Genomic DNA, 17,571 nt, shown 5'->3' with positions numbered 1-17,571 from the left:
AGAGTGGCGATTAAATACAGTGCTTAATTAGCTCATGCATAGTGCAAAATCTGAGCTCATCATTGGTCTAGCTGTGCGGCTTAGCTAAGCACTTCGGCATTCATGTTTTTCTCAATTCTGCGTGCCTTCCCTATCTCAAGGACACTGTATCCGTGAGACTGAGGCCCACTTTGCTAGCTTTACTAAGTTGATCTGACTATGGCCTTTTTCTTCCAGCTATTCCTGCACCAGGCTCTCTACAGATGAGTCTATTGGCTGGGACCACGAGGACACCGGAGTCTGTTGGGCCAGACCACGAGGACATCCATCTCATCTCTCAGTAGCTATTCCCTATCCCCCTCTTTCTCTCTCTCTCTTTACTTTGTTTCCTTTAACTCTCCTGCGATCGCAAAACAGAGTTGTTGGCACTCAATAAAAGTACATTTCTGCTTTGAGCAAACTGACTTGTCCCCTGACTTTGTCTTTTGCACCTTTGAGATCAAAAACAAACTCTCACGAATCTCACCTGTATTAACAGCGGATCGTGACACTGACCCATGGTTCCATGAGGTTCTGCAGTGTCACCATGGTCACTGTCAGAGGCTGGATGAGATCAATGTCCCAGACACCTGGGGATGAGTTGTCAATCAGTCACACAGTGGGGTGGTGCTGAGCCAGGCTCTGATTGCCCCAGCAATCACAAGTCCCACCTGGGGGAGGCCCACGAAGGCCCAGGGGCTTAAAACACGGAGCAGGCACTCAGCCCATGGTCCATACCCTGCCTTCTCCTGGGGTCTGTGTCTCACCCACACTGGAACCCTAGGAGCTGGGAGCCATGTGTGTGTCTGTCTATAGAGCTTCTGTCTTTCTGTCTCTCTGTCTCTCTGTCTCTCTGTCTCTCTGTCTCTCTTTCCTTCTAATGCTCTTTATATGGAACACGATTATTTTTGGGCACCACAACAACCTAAATGTTTAAAGATTTTGAGGTTAAGTGGAAAAAGTTAATGAAGTTTCTGCTATGATAAGTGTTTTATGTTGAGTTGGATGTTATATTAAATCCTTTTCCAAAGTTCCTTGGTTTTCTATACCACTAAAATTTTGTGTCATTTTGACCTCTTGAGAATATCTGTCTGGGGCTTCTCCTGTGCACCAAACTCAAGTAAAGGAACCTTTGGTCACCCCCAGCATTTCAGTGTTCTGGGGTGTTCCAGCCCTGCAGGCTCACCATGGCCTCTTGTTTCCATCAGGCCCTGCTGTGTCACACTGGTCCTTGGTTCCATGAGCATCTGGAGTGTCACACAGCTTGATGACATTTGTCCTTGCTGCCTCTCCCATCCCACTGCCCCAGCAACAGCCCCGAGCCACCTGTGAGGGACAGGCCCTGCTGGGCCAGGCCTGGGCTCAGGCCTTGGCCTTTCTGCTTCCTCCACCCAGCCCAGGCCTTGCTCAGCATTGCAGTTCCCTGCTCACAGCCTTGGGCTCCTGCAATCCTGCCCTCAAGGATCTGCTCTCACCAGTCCCTGGGGAGCCTTTGGCACTCCCTGCCCTCAGTGGGGCCACTGATGCTCCAAGGGACTTGGAGTTTTGCTTCTGCCTCCTTGAGCAGCTTCTTCAACCTTCTCTCAGTGCCTGAGGCTCCTGGGCTCAGCCCCAAATCCACCACGGGGATCATTAAATACAAAAAGTTCTCAGGAGCTCTTTTGTCTTCCTTCAATTGTCTTCAAGTCTCCAGGGCTTTTGCAGCTGCTTGGAGAATGCTTGGAGTTCTTTTAAGGAAGAAGATTTCAAAGTAGACCTCATTACTTTTTTTCTTTAATCATGTGAGCATTTTTTTTAGTTTTCATTTCTGAGAAGAGGGGATAAAAGCATTCCCAAGTGATCTTGATGCTGAATGTCTCCTTAGGAGGTCTGGGCACACAGAAGAATGAGCCCCTTGCAGGCTGACCCTGTTTGGACAACCTGCTCCTCACCCCCAGCCTCACCATGTCTGACATTGCCCACCTGGGACTGACATCCCTGTGCCCTGCAGCAGAACCTTGTCCCCTGAGCTCTGCAGCTGGGTGTGCCAGCCCATTGCACCATGTCCCACCTGCTCTCCTCAGGGCTCTGCCTGCACACAGGCCCAGGAGAAGTTTTCCTGTTTGTGAGGAAAGAATGGAAAAGCCTGAGCAGATTTCCTAAACGACAAACCCCCACTGTAGAAGCACATGCTCAGTCCAGGCTGACTGGAAGGCTCTCCTTTCTGCAAGGGCGAGTGTGAGCAGAAATGATCTCTGTAAGCAGAATTCTCTGAGTCTTTCAGCTGAATTCTCTGTCCCTGTCCTTTCTCTGGATCTCTGTTGCAGATGGAAGCTGCTGGTGCCATTCTCACCTTTAAGCCCTCTTTTGAATGCAGACAGTCCAGGTGTGTTAAGCAGGAGTCACTGAGATTATTCAAAGCTTTTGGATCCTCATGGAACCAAGGCGACAACTGTGACAGAGCGGGAACTAATGGAACCAAGGAGACAATTGTGACAGTTCAGAGCCTCACAGAAACAAGGCTCCATTGTGACACTGAGGGCAATCATGGAATCAAGGAGACCATTGTGACACAGCCAGGCCACATGGAACCAATGTTCCCTTGTGACAATGCAGATCCAAGGAGGCCATGGTGACACTATGTGACCTCATGGATCCAAGGGGCCATTGTGACACTGAAGAACTTCATGGAACCCAGGGTCCAGAGTGTCACAGCAGAGCCTCATGGAACCAAGGAGACCAGTGTCATTTAGGAAGCTTATGGAACCGAGGGTCCACTATGACACTGCATAAACAAGGAGACCATTGTGATACTATGGAAACTCATGGAACCAAGCAGCCCCTGTGACACTCCAGGGCCTCGTTGAACCAGGGAGACCATTGTGACACTCAGAACCTCATGGCACTGAGGGTTTATTGTGACAAAGCCCGGTCCCATGGAACCAATTGTCCATTGTGACAATGTGGATCCCAAGAGACCATGGTGACACTATGGAACCTCATGGAACCAAGGGTCCTTTGTGACACTCCATGGCCTCGTGGAACCAAGGAGATCATTGTGACGTAATGGAACCTCGTGGAACCAAGGGTCCATTGTTACAGTCCAGAACCAAGAAGACCATTCTGACAGTCCAGAACCTCATGGGACCAAGATTCCATTTTTATACAGTGGGGCTTCATGGCACCAAGGAGCCACTGAGACACAGCAGGGCCACATGGGACCAGTGGTCCATAGTGATACTGCAGATCCAGGGGCACCATGGTGATACCACAGAACCTCATGGAACCAAGAGTCCAGTGTGACACAGCAGAACCTCTTGGAATCAAGGCAACCATGTTAGGCTATGGAACCTCATGGAACCAAGAGACCATGGTGACATTGCAGGGCTTCATTTGAACAAAGGACATGGTTGATGGGACAGGACCTCATGGAAACAATGGGGCATTGTGACATTGCAGAGCCCCATGGAACCAAGGAGACCACTGTGACACTGAGGAATCTCATGGAACCATACAGCCATTTTCACACTGCGGACCCGAGGAGAGCATTGACAGTACAAAACCTCATGGAACTGAGGGGTCATTGTTATCCAGCAAGACCTCGTGGAGCCAGGGGGCCATGGTGACATTGTGGGTCCTCATGAACCAAATATTCATTGTGACCTTGCAGGGCTGCTTTAACCAATTGTCCATTATGATACTGTGGATCCAAGAGACCGTGGTGACACCATGACAGTTCATGGAACCAAGGGGTTGTTGTGACACACCAAGGCCTCGTGGCACCAAGGAGAGCATTGTGGCAGTGCAGAACCTAGGAGGCCATTTTGACAGTACAGACCCAAATGGAACCAAGGGTCCATTGTTATCCAGCAGGGCCCCGTGGAACCAAGGGGCCATTGTGAAACTGTGCAAGGGCCATAATGGAGTCAAGGACAGCACTGACACTGAAATCCACAGGATAGAAAGTTTTGAACACAGTTTTGAATATCTGAAAACAAATATTCTTTATTAGATCATGGTAGTCACTGTGGCAAACCTTCCTCCATTCGAGTGCACTGAGCATTGAATGAACAGAGTTTTTATCACACACACTGGTTACATACTCTTTAGCTATCCCCACTTTCTTTGAATTTATTGGACATAGTTACACTCCTTATCACAAGTCCTTATATGGTTCTTTGGGGTCTGTCTTCAACATCCAGTGCCCTTTTCAGGGAGCTTCTTCTCAACCTCCACTTTTGAGTTAGCGCTGTATTATTGTTTTTTATAATTTCTGCTTTATCTGCCTTGCAGAGCTGAGCTGGCATCCTCCTTGCATTTTGTGTGACTTCTGTTTGCCTCAACTACATCCTTTATCTGTTTCTCCAAGGCTGTGCTGTTCTGTTCTCTGCCCTTGATCAGTGTAAATGTTGTTCTGTTCTCCTGTCCTTGTCACAGTGCTCGCCCCACATGAGGCGTGTTTGCAACCCCCTCCAAGCCATGGGCTTGGATTGGGCAAGTGTTCCTGAGGGAACAGGGATGGGACAGCTGGGCTGGATGACCCAAGGGATGTTCCATTGCATGTCACACCATGATCAGAAATTAACTGAGAAGTGACGGGCAAAAGCGTAGGGAATTGATTTCTTTTTTAAGAACATTTTTATTCAAAACAGCACCTACACATACAGAATCCACTCCTGCTACAATATGGTTAAGTATTTTCTGCTGCTAGGAGATTTCCTGTGGATTTGCTTTGCTTCTGTGTATGGCCTTTGCTTTTTGTGGTTGCTTGGTTTGTGGGGTTTTTGTTGTTGTGGGTGGGTCTTGCTTTATTTTTTTGTTTTGTTTGGGTTTGATTTTCCCCTATTGAACTGCCTTTTTTTCTGATATATAAATTCTACCTTTTTTTGTGGCTTGGTTGACACCTGATGGCAAGATAAATTTACCCAACTCAGTCATTTTGCCAAATTACATTTTGCAGTCACCATTAACCAGATGAATTCGGTCACAGACTCCCTACAACTTGGCAGCATCCACAATGGAATTGAAAGTGCATTTCATGCCATTGTAGAGATAATAGAAATGTTCCACACTGGTGGTCAAGGGCTGGTCACTCAGGGATGTCACCAGGGAGTGGCTGCCCAGAGGACTCTGTGCCACGGATGACATTTGACCCTCATTGTTCAGCCAAATTCTCACCTACCCCATGTTCCACTCCTGCAGCCCAGCTCTCTCCAATCTGGCTCTGAGGAGAGCACAGCAGACCATGTCCCAGGCCTGGCTAAAGTCTGGGCACACAACATCCCCTTCTTTTCCCTCCCACGGGGGTTCTGCAATCCCTGCCTTGTGCTGCCAGTGCCTGGAATGGCTGCAGGAGGATTTGCCACGTGCCCTTCCCTGCTGAGCCTGACCAGTCTGTGACTGTCCCAGTGCCCCTCCCTGCCCTGTTTGCAGACTGGTTCCATGTGTGCCCTTCCCAAGTACCCAGGACCCTCTGGGATGGCTCTGGCCTTTCCAAGGGGTTTGAGAGAGATGTCACAGAGACACTGCCCAGCCTTCTCAGCATCCCTGACTCCAAAGGCCTTTTCCACATCCCTCAGCTCCTGGTCAGTGCCCAGAGCACAACACAGCTCTATCCAGGTTCTCAGGGTGGGTCAGAAGGGAGGCAGCTCTGATTTCTTCCCAAAAACCTAGCATTCCAATGGTCTCTCTGTGCAGTCCTTTGCTGCCTTGAATATTTTTTCCTGGAACATCCCTGCAAGAATATTTCTCTCCATGCAATCCTAAGCACACCCCAGTAATGAATTCAGGTGTTTTCACAGAGTGTAGTGGCCTCAAGGCACTGTTTGTGCCACCAGAACTGTGCCACCCCCGAGTGCTGATGATGGTGTTTGTGCTCACTCGGGTTCATCTCCCCACACACACACGATGCACTGCTGAAATCTCCTCTGTACAGAGCAAACGTGGTCTGCTGGCCTGGTCACTTGGTGTCCCTCCATGCAGGGACAAACAACCTCGTGCAGCTGGGGGAGAGGCCAGTGCTGGGTGTGGTGATTGCAGGGGCTGGTGTGGGACAATTGCCCTGGGGCACCTTCCCAGGCTGTGCCCAGAACAAAGACACAGCCCAGGCCCTGCACTGCTGCTCCCTCAGGTCCATCCCAGGAGCTCTGGCTGTGCCAGGACACTGCTGTGTGCCCCCTGCACACTGCCCCTCTGCCCCAGGCACTGGGCTTTGCTTGGCCAGGGCATTCCTGGAGCACATTGCTGACAGCAGCTCTGGAGGAGAGCAAAGCCTTCCTGCCCTGCCCTCAGGAGATGCCCTTTGTTCATGGAGCTGCTGTGCTGGAGCCCAGCTGTGTCCCAGCAGTGCCCATGGCCTGTCCCTGCCTGTGGGCACAGCACGGACACGCAGCAGGACAGTGACCAAGCTGCCAGAGCACTGCGGCCTCACAGCCACAGAAGGGCTGGCAAGGAGAGGGTGGAGTTGGGAAGAGCAGATGTGGGAAGAGCCAGGGCCATTGTCCCTGGCTGTGCTCCTGTGCTGGGAGTCTCTTCCTTCCACCTCTGCCCACAGGCACTGCCCTGCAGAGACAGAGAAGGGCTGAGGAAGGATCCTGGACACACAGGGCCGGGCAGGCACTTGTTTTAATTAAATGCACAGCTGAAAGACCTCTTGCATGTCTTTGTGTTTCAAAAGAAAGGTAGATATTCATGTAGAAATGGAAAGAGTAACACTACAGTATTTTGTAAGAAATTTTACAGCATTAGAAAAAGATACTGCAGAAAAAACGGACAAATATGGAAAAAAAAAAGGTGAGCTTTTAGAGAGTTACAGTTTGAAGATTATGCAGCAGAAAAGTTTAATGCTTCAGAAAACACAGAGTCACCAATTTTCTCAGGGCATCCTTGAGCTCCTGGTTCCTCAGGCTGTAGATGAGAGGGTTCAGAGCTGGAGGCACCACTGAGTACAGAAATGACAGGGGCAGATCCAGGGATGGGGAGGACAGGGAGGGGGGCTTCAGGTAGGCAAACAGTGCAGTGCTGAGGAACAGAGAGACCACGGCCAGGTGAGGGAGGCAGGTGGAAAATGCTTTGTGTCGTCCCTGCTCAGAGGGGATCTTCAGAACAGCGGTGATGATCTGCACATAGGAGAAAACCATGAACATGAAACAGCCAAATACCAAAGAGGTACTAAAAGCAAAGGACATGTGCCACCTCCTCAGCAGCTGCCAGAGCAGGATGCTCACGAGCCTGCTGCTGTCTCCCAGCACTGGTATTCCCCCTGTGCCCAGAGATGAGGATCCACCTTGAGAGAGCCCTCGTGTGAACAGGATCCATCCCCAGATGATCTCCTGGCCCCTCCTGAACGGCTACTTCCCCATGACCAGGTGGTACAGCAGGAGGCCCAGGGACCAGATCGTTGCTGCCTCGCCATGGTAGCGTTGGTGGTGGATCCACTCTGGTGGGCTGTAGGACAGGGCTCCTATGGAATCCAGATGGAGTTCATCAGGGGGATGCTGCTGCTCCCAGAGCCTGGTCCCAACATCCCTGGGCATGTGGGGGCTGCCCCAGTGGCACAGGGTGTGACCCACTGCCCTCTCGCCAGCACCTGGGACTTGTGTACAAACTCGGGGTTGGAAAAGAATCCACTGGTGCTGGAAGAGGGCAGCAGAAGCCCCAGGGAGGCCCAACCATGACATGCAAAAGAAAACCCCACCCAGAGGTGGAGAAACCCACTCTTCTCCCTACATGCATGGCCCCAAAAATAAGCCAAGGTAAACAAGGAGAGAGGAGCAGTTCAAGCCCTTCCTTGCCTGCACACCAAACCGGCTGGGGCATGAGGTCTGACCCCCCTCTCTGCTGTCCCCATGGGGTTTTTGTCAGCCTGGCTGCCCCAGCTCTAGCCCAGCCCAGGGCAGAGTGGGTGATGAAGGCTGTCAGCAGGGCTGGGAGTGGGCACCCCTCACACCCACACCCAAATCAATTTGGCTCAAGCATTGATCCCATCCCGGCTGCAATAGGGGGAAGCCCCAGTGCTACACCCAGGCTGGGCCATGAGATGCCCAGGAGCATCCCCTGGGAGGGCTCATCTGAAAACTGCGTGTAGGCTGTGTCCTGGAGGAAGGTGCCACAGCCAAAGTCGATCAGTTTCAGCTCCCCAGTGGCCAGGTCGAGCAGGATGTTCTCTGCTTTGATGTCCCTGAGCAGGACCCCGCAGCTGGTGCAGTGCACAGCCTCCAGCACCTGCTGGAACAGCTCCTGCACCTCCTGCTCCAGCAGGAATCTCCACTCTGCCTGCAAACCCAAGAGGTCCTGGCACCGCTCCGGACGCTCCAGCACCAACAAGAAGCTGTTGGGCACCTCAACCCAACCCACTCCAGGAGCTGAATGACCCCAGCACACCCAGAGGACACCTTGGCCAGCAGCACGATCTCCAGGGCCACGATCTCAGTGGGGCTGGGGCCGTGCCAGGGCTCTGGGACCCCTCAGCCAGCCCGGGATGCTCTGCATCAGGGATGCAGCGCTCAGCCCACGCCCGCTCTCCCAGCAGCGAACCCAGCCGGTACCGCTCCTTCAGGCCCTGCTGCGCCTTCCCTGCCGGCGAGACGCGGCTGTCAGCGCTCGGCCCGGGGCCAGGAACGGCCCCCGAGCGCCCCTCAGCCGCCCCGGGCCGGGCAGCCCCAGGCGTTCGCTCTGTGGAACGGGACAGCGGCGGCTCGGGGCCGGCGGCCGCGCTGCCGAGCGGCGGAGCTCGGGCCGGGGGAGCCGCAGCGCAGGCGGCAGGAGCTGCCGCGCCGCGTGTGTCCTCTGCGGGCCCCGGGAGGAGCCGGGGCCGGGGCCGGGGCCGGGGCCGGGGCCGGGGCCGGGGCCGGGGCCGGGGCCGGGGCCGGGACAGGCGGAGCCAAAGGGAGGCGATGCCGCCCCAGCCCCAGGCACTGATGCCCGCCCAGCAGCGGCACCGCCAGCACGGGCAGAGCCGGGCGGAGGCGAGACCGCGGCGGGACGGCCGGGGACGGGGACGGGGACGGGGACGGGGACGGGGACGGGGACGAGGACGGGGACGGAGCAGCCCCGCCCGGGACCAGGGGCATGGCCCGGCTCGGAACGGGGAGAGGGAAGCTGGGAGCGGAGGGGGACACCGGGAAAGGGAGAGCGAGAGAGGGTGCGGGACTGCGGGAGAGGGAGAGGAGAAGCATGAAGGAGTCGACAAAGTCGCTTCTTTCGCTGCCGCTGATGCCACTGCTGTCGCTGCCACTGTAGCGCCAGGGCCATTTGTCCGTGTGTCCGTTCCCTTCTCGTCCCTGTATCGAGCCCCGCGCTCCCCGTTGGCAGCTCCTGGGTCTGTCCAAACACGGGAACTTTGCCGTGTTGAGCAAAGATCCAGAGTCCTGACTCCTGCACAGTGGCACAGGAATCTCCTTGGCTGCTGCTGTGCATTGTCCCTGCTGAGGCTCAAACACTATCTGAGCACTTTCCCTGAACGCAGAATTTGTACCTGACCCAAACACTGCATTTGTGTCTCCAGCACTGCTTTCCAAGAAAAAAAAAACAACAGGGAAAGGCAAACTGTGTGTAGCTCATGGTATTTTACAGTGTCTAAAACTCGGCAAGTAATGGATCTTAGAGCTGAGATCCATTTGGAATTAATGGGATGGAGAAGTAGTGCAAGATGGAAAATGGGACCATAGAAATAGAGGAAAACATCTTGGATTATTTGTTTCCATTTTAATTTCACTTCTTTAAAGCTGTTTTCAGTTTTCCCAGAATCTTCTCCACAGTCCTGTTTCCTCTTTCCAAGAACCTTTCCTGGAGAACGAGGTGCAGCTCCTGTCACAAGATGTGCCACCAACTGCAGCTTCTCTTGGCTTTCCACACTGCACGTGCAGCACAACTTATGCAGCAAAGCAGGACAAAGGTTTTGAGAACTTAACAACTTGTCCTTTCTTTTCCTTGTGGGCTGGGGAATTGTGCCATGGCTAAGGTTTCCATTGTTATTCTTCTAACCTAAGAAAACAGGAGGTGCAGCCAGGAATTAGGGAATAAAACCCTGACTGAATGCAAAGAATCTCCAGAGCCTGCAGCCAGAAGTGGAGAGTTGTGTGATAATCATTCCAACACCCCCATGGACATCTTGACAGTGATCTAGAACATGAAAATGGGCTGACAGAGGGAGTTTGTTTCTGTGTTCAGTTTAGCTGATTCTACATCTCTTGCACTGGTATAAATCAAGAGTACCATCAGTTCATGAAAAGTACCAGAACAAGATGGACCTCTCCAAGTAGATGACTGAAAGAATCTGAAAAGGAGTAACGCAGGGAATGAACTTTGTCTGTAAGAAGGGTCACTTTTTCCTCATAATTTCCAATTCATTCCCTCTGCTTTTGTCCTTTTTAGCAAGGCATTTCCATCCCAGATTCCCCATGAAATGAGAACCCTGAGCTTGTGGAAGTGCCTGAGAGATGCCGTGTTCCTCTGCAGGGACACTCAGGCTGAAACAGGAGCCTGAGGCCTGTGTGGGGAAGCCTCCTCGGAGCTGGAATTTGTGCCGTGCTGGGAGAGGAGGAGCAGGGGGAGAAGGCTGGGCGCTGTGTGGCAGGAGCAGGAGGTTTGGGCTCAGGACATTCTGCCTGCGCCGCTGCCCCGCAATGGGCGGCCGTGCCCGGGGCTCTGGGCCTGGCCCCGCGTGCGCTGAGCTCCCGACACTGCGGGAGCTGCCCGGGCTGGGCTCAGGATCCCGCTGGGGCTGGGCAGCAGGCTGGGCTCCCACTGGCATCAGCAGCAGCTGGAAATACCTCTGGGCATCTCCATTTCATGCTGCTGCTCAGAAGGAACAATGAAGCGAGTTGAAGAGTTCTGGTTTCTCTTTGTCCTGCTGGATTTTTCATTTTATTTGACACTCCATGGCAATTTCTGTGATGGCTTCTGTCAGCTGCTTCTATTTTAGCAGCACCAGCAACAGGGCTGTGTTTGAGTGCTGCAAATGTGGCCTGTGTGGCTTTAATTTTCCTTGACTTTGTGCTCATGGACTTGTGAGCAATACAAGATGTGCTACTCATGATGGCTGCAACGAACAGCCCGAGTTCCCCATCACAAAAGCACTCTGGATAGCACTGATCGAAAAAGGCAATTGCAGTATTAAGGATAAAATTCAAGTGGCAAACAGAAGAGGGTCAAGAGCAGCCATGAGCTACAATTCCCAAGGCAAAGGCAACAACAGCCTCCTGCTGTCAGCTCAGGGTGTGTAAAACAGGTCTGAAAGCAGCGCTGGAACCCGATCATTTCTTTCTCTGCAGGCTGGGTCAGGGCAGCACAGGCGGGCCCTGAGGAATCAGGGCTGTGTGTGGGTGATTGTTGCTGTACTCCAGAATTGCCCTGGACAAAGGCCTTGGGAGCCGAGGCAGGAGCAGGTGGGAAGGGGCCGGCGCTGCTGCTGCTCCTGCCCGGGAGCCCCGGCTGGGCCGGGCCGGCGCCCACTGCGCTGCGGCTGCTGCTGCTGCCAGAGCCGGGCGGGACTCGGGGACAGGGAATGGACACGGGGGGACAGCAAAGGCCTTGGGGGCTGCAGGGATGTTGGTGCTGGGGCAGCGCCAGCACAGAGCTTCAGCCTGCAATGAACCCCAAGGGAAACGCTGGGGAAAGGCTCCATTTCAGCCTTTCTTTACTCATTGCTCAGAAGGGTCCAAAATAAAAGGGGAACAAGCAGGGCCCGACCCCTTCTCCTTTGGGAGGAGCCATGAGGGGCTGTGAGGGGCCATGAAGGGTTGTGAGGGGTCCTGAGGGGCTGTGAAGAGCTGTGAGGGGAAGTGAGGGGTCATGAGGGTCTCTGAGGAGCCATGAGGGGCTATGAAGGGTTGTGGGAGACTGTGAGGGGCTGTGGGAGGCCAGGCACCTCATGGAACAAAGGGTCCATTGTGACACCGTAGAACCGAGGAGATCGTTGGTGGTTGTACAAAAGCTCGTGGAACCAAAAGCCCATTGTGACATTGTGGGGCCTCAGGGAGCCATGGAGACCATTATGACACTTCAGGACCCATTGGAACCAAGGGGCCATTGTGACAATGCAGGGCCTGGTATAACACAGGGGTCATTTTAGCACGGCAGGGCCTCATGGAATCAAGGGGATCGTAGTGACACTGTGGGGCTCCATGAGATCACGGGGACATTCTGACTCTGTGGAACCAAGGATACCATTGTTACACATTGTGACACCAAAGGGCCATTGTGGAACTGCAGGGCCTCATGGAACCAATGAGACCATTGTGACATCACAGGGCCTCACGGAACCAAGGGGCCATTGTGACACTGTGTGGCACCATGGAACCAAGGGGCCATTGTGACACTGTGTGGCCTCATGGAATTCTGGAGACCATTCTGACACTCTGGGGCCCATGGAGCCAAGACGCCATTGTGACACCGCAGGGCCTCATGGAACCAAGAGAACCATTGTGACACTGCAGGGTCTCATGGACACAAGGGCCCAGTGTGACACTCTGGGTCTCCATGGAAGCAAGAGGACAGTGACACAGCCAGGCCTTGTGCAACCAAGGGGTCATTCTGGCATTGTGCAGTCCCATGGAACCAAGGAAACCATTTTGACACTGCAAGGCCTCATGGAAGCAAGGGGCCATTGTGCCACTGTGGAGCCAAAGAGACCATTGTGATATTACTGGGCCTCATGGAAACAAAGATCTGTTCTGATACTATGGGGCCACATGGAACCAAGGGAGAATCATGATGCTGCAGGGCCCCAAGGATCCAAGAACATGGAACAGGTCTGGTTGACTTGGCCTCCTAAGGGCCACCTGAGTGGTCCAGCTGACACTGGAATGTTGAGGGTCGCTTCTCATCTGCCCCTAAAACCTTGGCATTCAATGCTTTCCTTCCTGTGGGAAAGAGATGTCCTTTAAATCCAGGGGTTCATGGCCAAAATTGGGATTCCTACTCCAAATTTGATTATGTCCTTGGATTTTTCCCATATGAAGCCTGCCAGGATAGAAAGCTCTGTCTGGCCTTGGTCTCTTGGGGGCCACCTTGCATCTGCCTTTAAAACACTGGAAGGCTGTGCTTCTCTTCCCATGGAAAAAAGAATCTTTCACGTCCAGGGGTCCATGGCTAAAATTGGGAATCTGCCTCCAAAATTCCTTATAACCAAGGATAACTCCCAGACAAAAGCTGTCAGATTCCCTTGGCTTTCTGAGGGCCAGCTCTCATCTGCCACTGAAACACTGGGGGTCTGCCCTTTCCTTCCCATGGAGAAGAACTGTCATTACAATCCAGGGACTCACAGCTGAAATGGAATTCCACATGCAAAACTCCACAAATATCTAAGAGTTACTTTCAGACAAAAGATGCAAGGATAGACAGCTCTGGCTTGCCTTGGCCTCTGGTGAGTGCTTCTGATCTGCCTTCACAACCCTGGGGTTCTGTAGTTTCCTTCTTAGAGAGAAGAATTGTCCTTCTTGTCCAGGCACCCATGGCCTCAAGCACATGATCACTGTACAGGGACACAGAAGTTCTCTGCTTAATGGAGTGGAGTCTGAGGACAGCACAGGAGAGCCCTGGGAGTGTTTCAAGGACGGATTCAGGGATGGTGGATCCCTTTGAAATAATAGAGAATTCCATGAAAAAGAAAGAATTAACGCCAGGAGCAGCTGGGGAGGTCCAGACTGGACCCAAGGAGAAAGGAATTTCTCTGGCAGGGCAGGGCTGTGGTGCAGCACATCCCCCAGAAGGAGTCTGGAGCAGCCCAAGGCTCTGTGTGTGCAGGCAGAGGCAGGCAGGAGGCAGAGCTGTCAGCAAAGGAAGGGGCCAGCGAGGTGGGGCAGCCGGGGGATGACGACAGCCTGCAGGGACAGAGGCGCAGGGCATGGACACCGTAGGACAGCCTGGGCTGCAGAGGGCACAGGGATGGGCAGCAGCTGAAAGGCCCTGACACAGCCAACTCCTGCAGCACTTGGGCCATGCAGGCTGGCCCTGGGCCTGAGGCCAGCAGGGGACAAGTGAGCCTTGCTGTGCTGGGGCCTCATTGCCTCCTTGTCCCTGCTCAGCAGCCTGGCAGGGGCCGCCCCATGGTGCTGCCCTTGGCATTGCACATGCCCAGAGCCCAGTGGGCCGGGAAGAGCCCTGAGCAATGAGGGAGGGACAGGATGTGCCTTGCCAGGGGCTGGAGCTCGGCCCTTGGCCCTTTGCATTCCTGAAACACATCCAGGTTTGCTCAGCTTCAGAGACATCTTTCCCTTGTTTGTCCCCACCTGTCATCAGTGCCTCCAGTGTTCTGCTCTAAGTGGAACCTTGGGACACTTTCTGAGTTGTGTCCCTCAGTGGGACCCATTAAAACTTGAAGAAACTTCAGTGTTTTAATTAAAATTTGAGTTCTTGAGAAATTTTTCAAGCACACTCTGAGGGACTGAGTCTGATGCAGACAGCACCAATGCCCTGAGAGGGTCATTAAAGTCCTTGTGCTGTGTCTGTGCTGATGAGCTCGCCAGGCTCCTGGCACAGAGGACAATCCTGGCAACCAAGAAGAGCTTCAAAAACACATTTCATGAGCAGCTCCTCTCCCAGCCTAACAGGGCTGGGGCACTGCCTGCAGCCACCCCAGGCACAGCACAGAGGCACAGAGAGCTTCAATCAGTCAGGGCTGGGAAGATGCTCAGAAGTGCCTGGGGCAGAATCACTCCCAGCCCTTGACACAGGAAGCCTCTGGCTGCAGGACAATGCAGCTTCAGCTCCTGCACTGATCTCCTAAAGCTGCAACATCCCAATGCCTGCAGACTGTGTGAGTACATTCTCTGATGATCTCTTGTGTAGAGCAGCCAGGGTGCCCAGGGCTGTCGTGCAGAGCAGGGTCCTGCAGCCCAGGGCGCTGTGCTGGGGCAGGGAGTCTGCTGCCTGCCAGGGACAGCTCTCAGCCAGCCCTGGGAGCTGCTCCCAGCACTGGGGGACAAGGTCTGGGTGGAAGGAGACAGCTGGTGAGGCTTGGAAGGGTTGTCTTTGTGTGGTGAGGATAGTGCAGGGCTGCACTCAGCATGACATTTAATTGCAGAACATTTCCAAGGAGATTATACATGGGGAGCACAGTGAGGCAGGGGCTACATAAAAGGGAAAATCCTGCTTTATTAATCTACTGCACTGGGCTGAATCGCTGGGAGATTGCACATTGATATTCATCTCTCAGTTCAGGTTGAGAAAAAATTTTTAAAATTCTCTTAGATCTCAATAAACCAGGCAAAGAAAGAAATCAGCACAGGACCCCATACAGGAAGCATCAGTTTCGTTTTTCCAGCCTCCTCAGGGTTGTTGTGATGTTGCCATCTGAGCCTGCAGAGGCAGAACTGGCTCAGGGTTGTGCCCTGTGCTGGGAGGGGAGTACAGGGCAGAGCTGAGACCCCAGGGCTGGGCTGGGCTCTGGCAGCAATGGCAGGGCCCAGCCCTGGACACAGGGAAGCAGCTGCTGGCAGGGACAGCTCCAGGCAGCAGAGCCCTGGGCAGGCAGTGGGGGGAAAGTGCCACCAAGCTGGGCTGGGATACTTCAAGTCCTCTCCAAACTGAACTACTCCATGATTATTTTTTTACAGATCCTCATGCCAAGACACAGCAAATGTCCAACAGCAGCTCCATCAGCCACTTCCTCCTGCTGCCATTGGCAGACACACGGCAGCTGCAGCTCCTGCACTTCTGCCTCTTCCTGGCCATCTCCCTGGCTGCCCTCCTGGCCAACGGCCTCATCATCAGCGCCGTAGCCTGCGGCCACCACCTGCACACCCCCATGTTCTTCTTCCTGCTCAACCTGGCCCTCAGCGACCTGGGCTCCATCTGCACCACTGTCCCCAAAGCCATGCACAATTCCCTTTGGGACACCAGGAACATCTCCTATGAAGGATGTGCTGCTCAGGTGTTTATGCTTATCTTTTTCCTTGGATCAGAGCTTGCCCTGCTGACCATCATGAGCTACGACCGCTACGTGTCCATCTGCAAACCCCTGCACTACGGGACCCTCCTGGGCAGCAGAGCTTGTGCCCACATGGCAGCAGCTGCCTGGGCCAGTGGCTTTCTCAATGCTCTCATGCACACGGCCAATACATTTTCCCTGCCCCTGTGCCATGGCAATGCCCTGAGCCAATTCTTCTGTGAAATGCCCCACATCCTCAAGCTCTCCTGCTCAAACTCAAACCTCAGGGAACTTCTGCTTCTGGCTGTCGGTGCCTATTTAACTTCTGGATGTTTTGTGTTCATTGTTTTCTCCTATGTGCAGATCTTCAGGGCTGTGCTGAGGATCCCCTCTGAGCAGGGAAGGCACAAAGCCTTTTCCACCTGCCTCCCTCACCTGGCTGTGGTCTCCCTGTTTGTCAGCACTGGCATGTTTGCCTACCTGAAACCCCCCTCCATCTCCTCCCGATCCTTGAATCTGGACCTGTCAATTCTGTACTCAGTGGTGCCTCCAACCCTGAACCCCCTGATCTACAGCCTGAGGAACCAGGAGCTCAAGGATGGCCTGAGGAAAATGATCATGAATGCTTTTCAGAAGCAATAAACTCTCATTCTCCTGTATAGCTATTATGATATTACTTATTAATGCCCACGCTGTGTTTTTTATGCTTGCACAGGTATAATATTTTTTAGAATTTGTTCACAGGAAAATCTTTGTACCATTTTTAATTCAGTACTTGCATTTCTAGTGTGATCTACATTCTGTATAAACCAAGAGTTTTACTACCTATGTGCTTATACAAAATAAAGAACTCTGTATTGCCCTGTTCTCCTGACATTTTTCCTCCTGACTTCTCTGGGGCTGAAGGGTCGGTGCATCTGGGCAGAGCTGGAGAGAAAAGGAAACCCCAGTGCTCCTCACTGCCAGGCAGCCCCAGGAACCTCCCCTTCCTTCACCTCCACACTCCCCTTCAGAGCCCCTGGGCTGGTTTAAGGCCTCAGGGCTCTCTCAGCTCAGTCCCAGTCCTGCTGTGTGACTGTCCAGGGACTGCAGGCAGGGACAGGCCATGGGCACTGCTGGGACAGAGCTGGGCTCTGCAACAGCATTTCCATCATGCAAGGGCATCTCCCCAGTGCAGGGCCTGAAAGCTTCAATCTCCTTCCCAGTTTGCTCTCAAGGATGTTCCCAACACAGCGCCCTGGAGAGGAGAGCAGCAGTGACCAGCAGAAGTGTGGCAGTGTTCAGGGTGGGGCTGTCCCAGCAGTGCCCTGGCAAAGCCAGCGCCGCTCCCAGCAGTGGCCTCTCACCCCAGGGCACAGAGGTTGTTCTTCTCTGCGTGGAGGGACATCAAGTGACCGGGTCAGGAGTCTGTGTTTGCAGTGCAGGGACATTGCACAGCCCTGAACATCCTGTGTGTGTGTGAGGGGACATAAACCCAGTGACACAAACACCTGCAGCTGTTCCTGGAGTTTCCAGAGAGTAACATCCCCTGGGAACCCCTGGATGCAGGGCTGGGATGAGCTCCTGTGCCCAGAGCTCCCTGTGTCCATCCCTCCGGCCATGGGGCACCTTGGGCAGGGGCAGGGCAGGGTGACACCCGCAGGGCTGAGGTCCCTGCCAGGCTCTGGCAGTGGCAGCAGAGCCCAGGGAGCCCCTGCCCATGC

This window comes from Sturnus vulgaris, unplaced genomic scaffold, assembly GCF_052056855.1.
Source record: "Sturnus vulgaris isolate bStuVul1 unplaced genomic scaffold, bStuVul1.hap1 Scaffold_85, whole genome shotgun sequence".
Classification (NCBI taxonomy): domain Eukaryota; kingdom Metazoa; phylum Chordata; class Aves; order Passeriformes; family Sturnidae; genus Sturnus; species Sturnus vulgaris.
Note: the sequence above shows the minus strand (reverse complement) of the source record.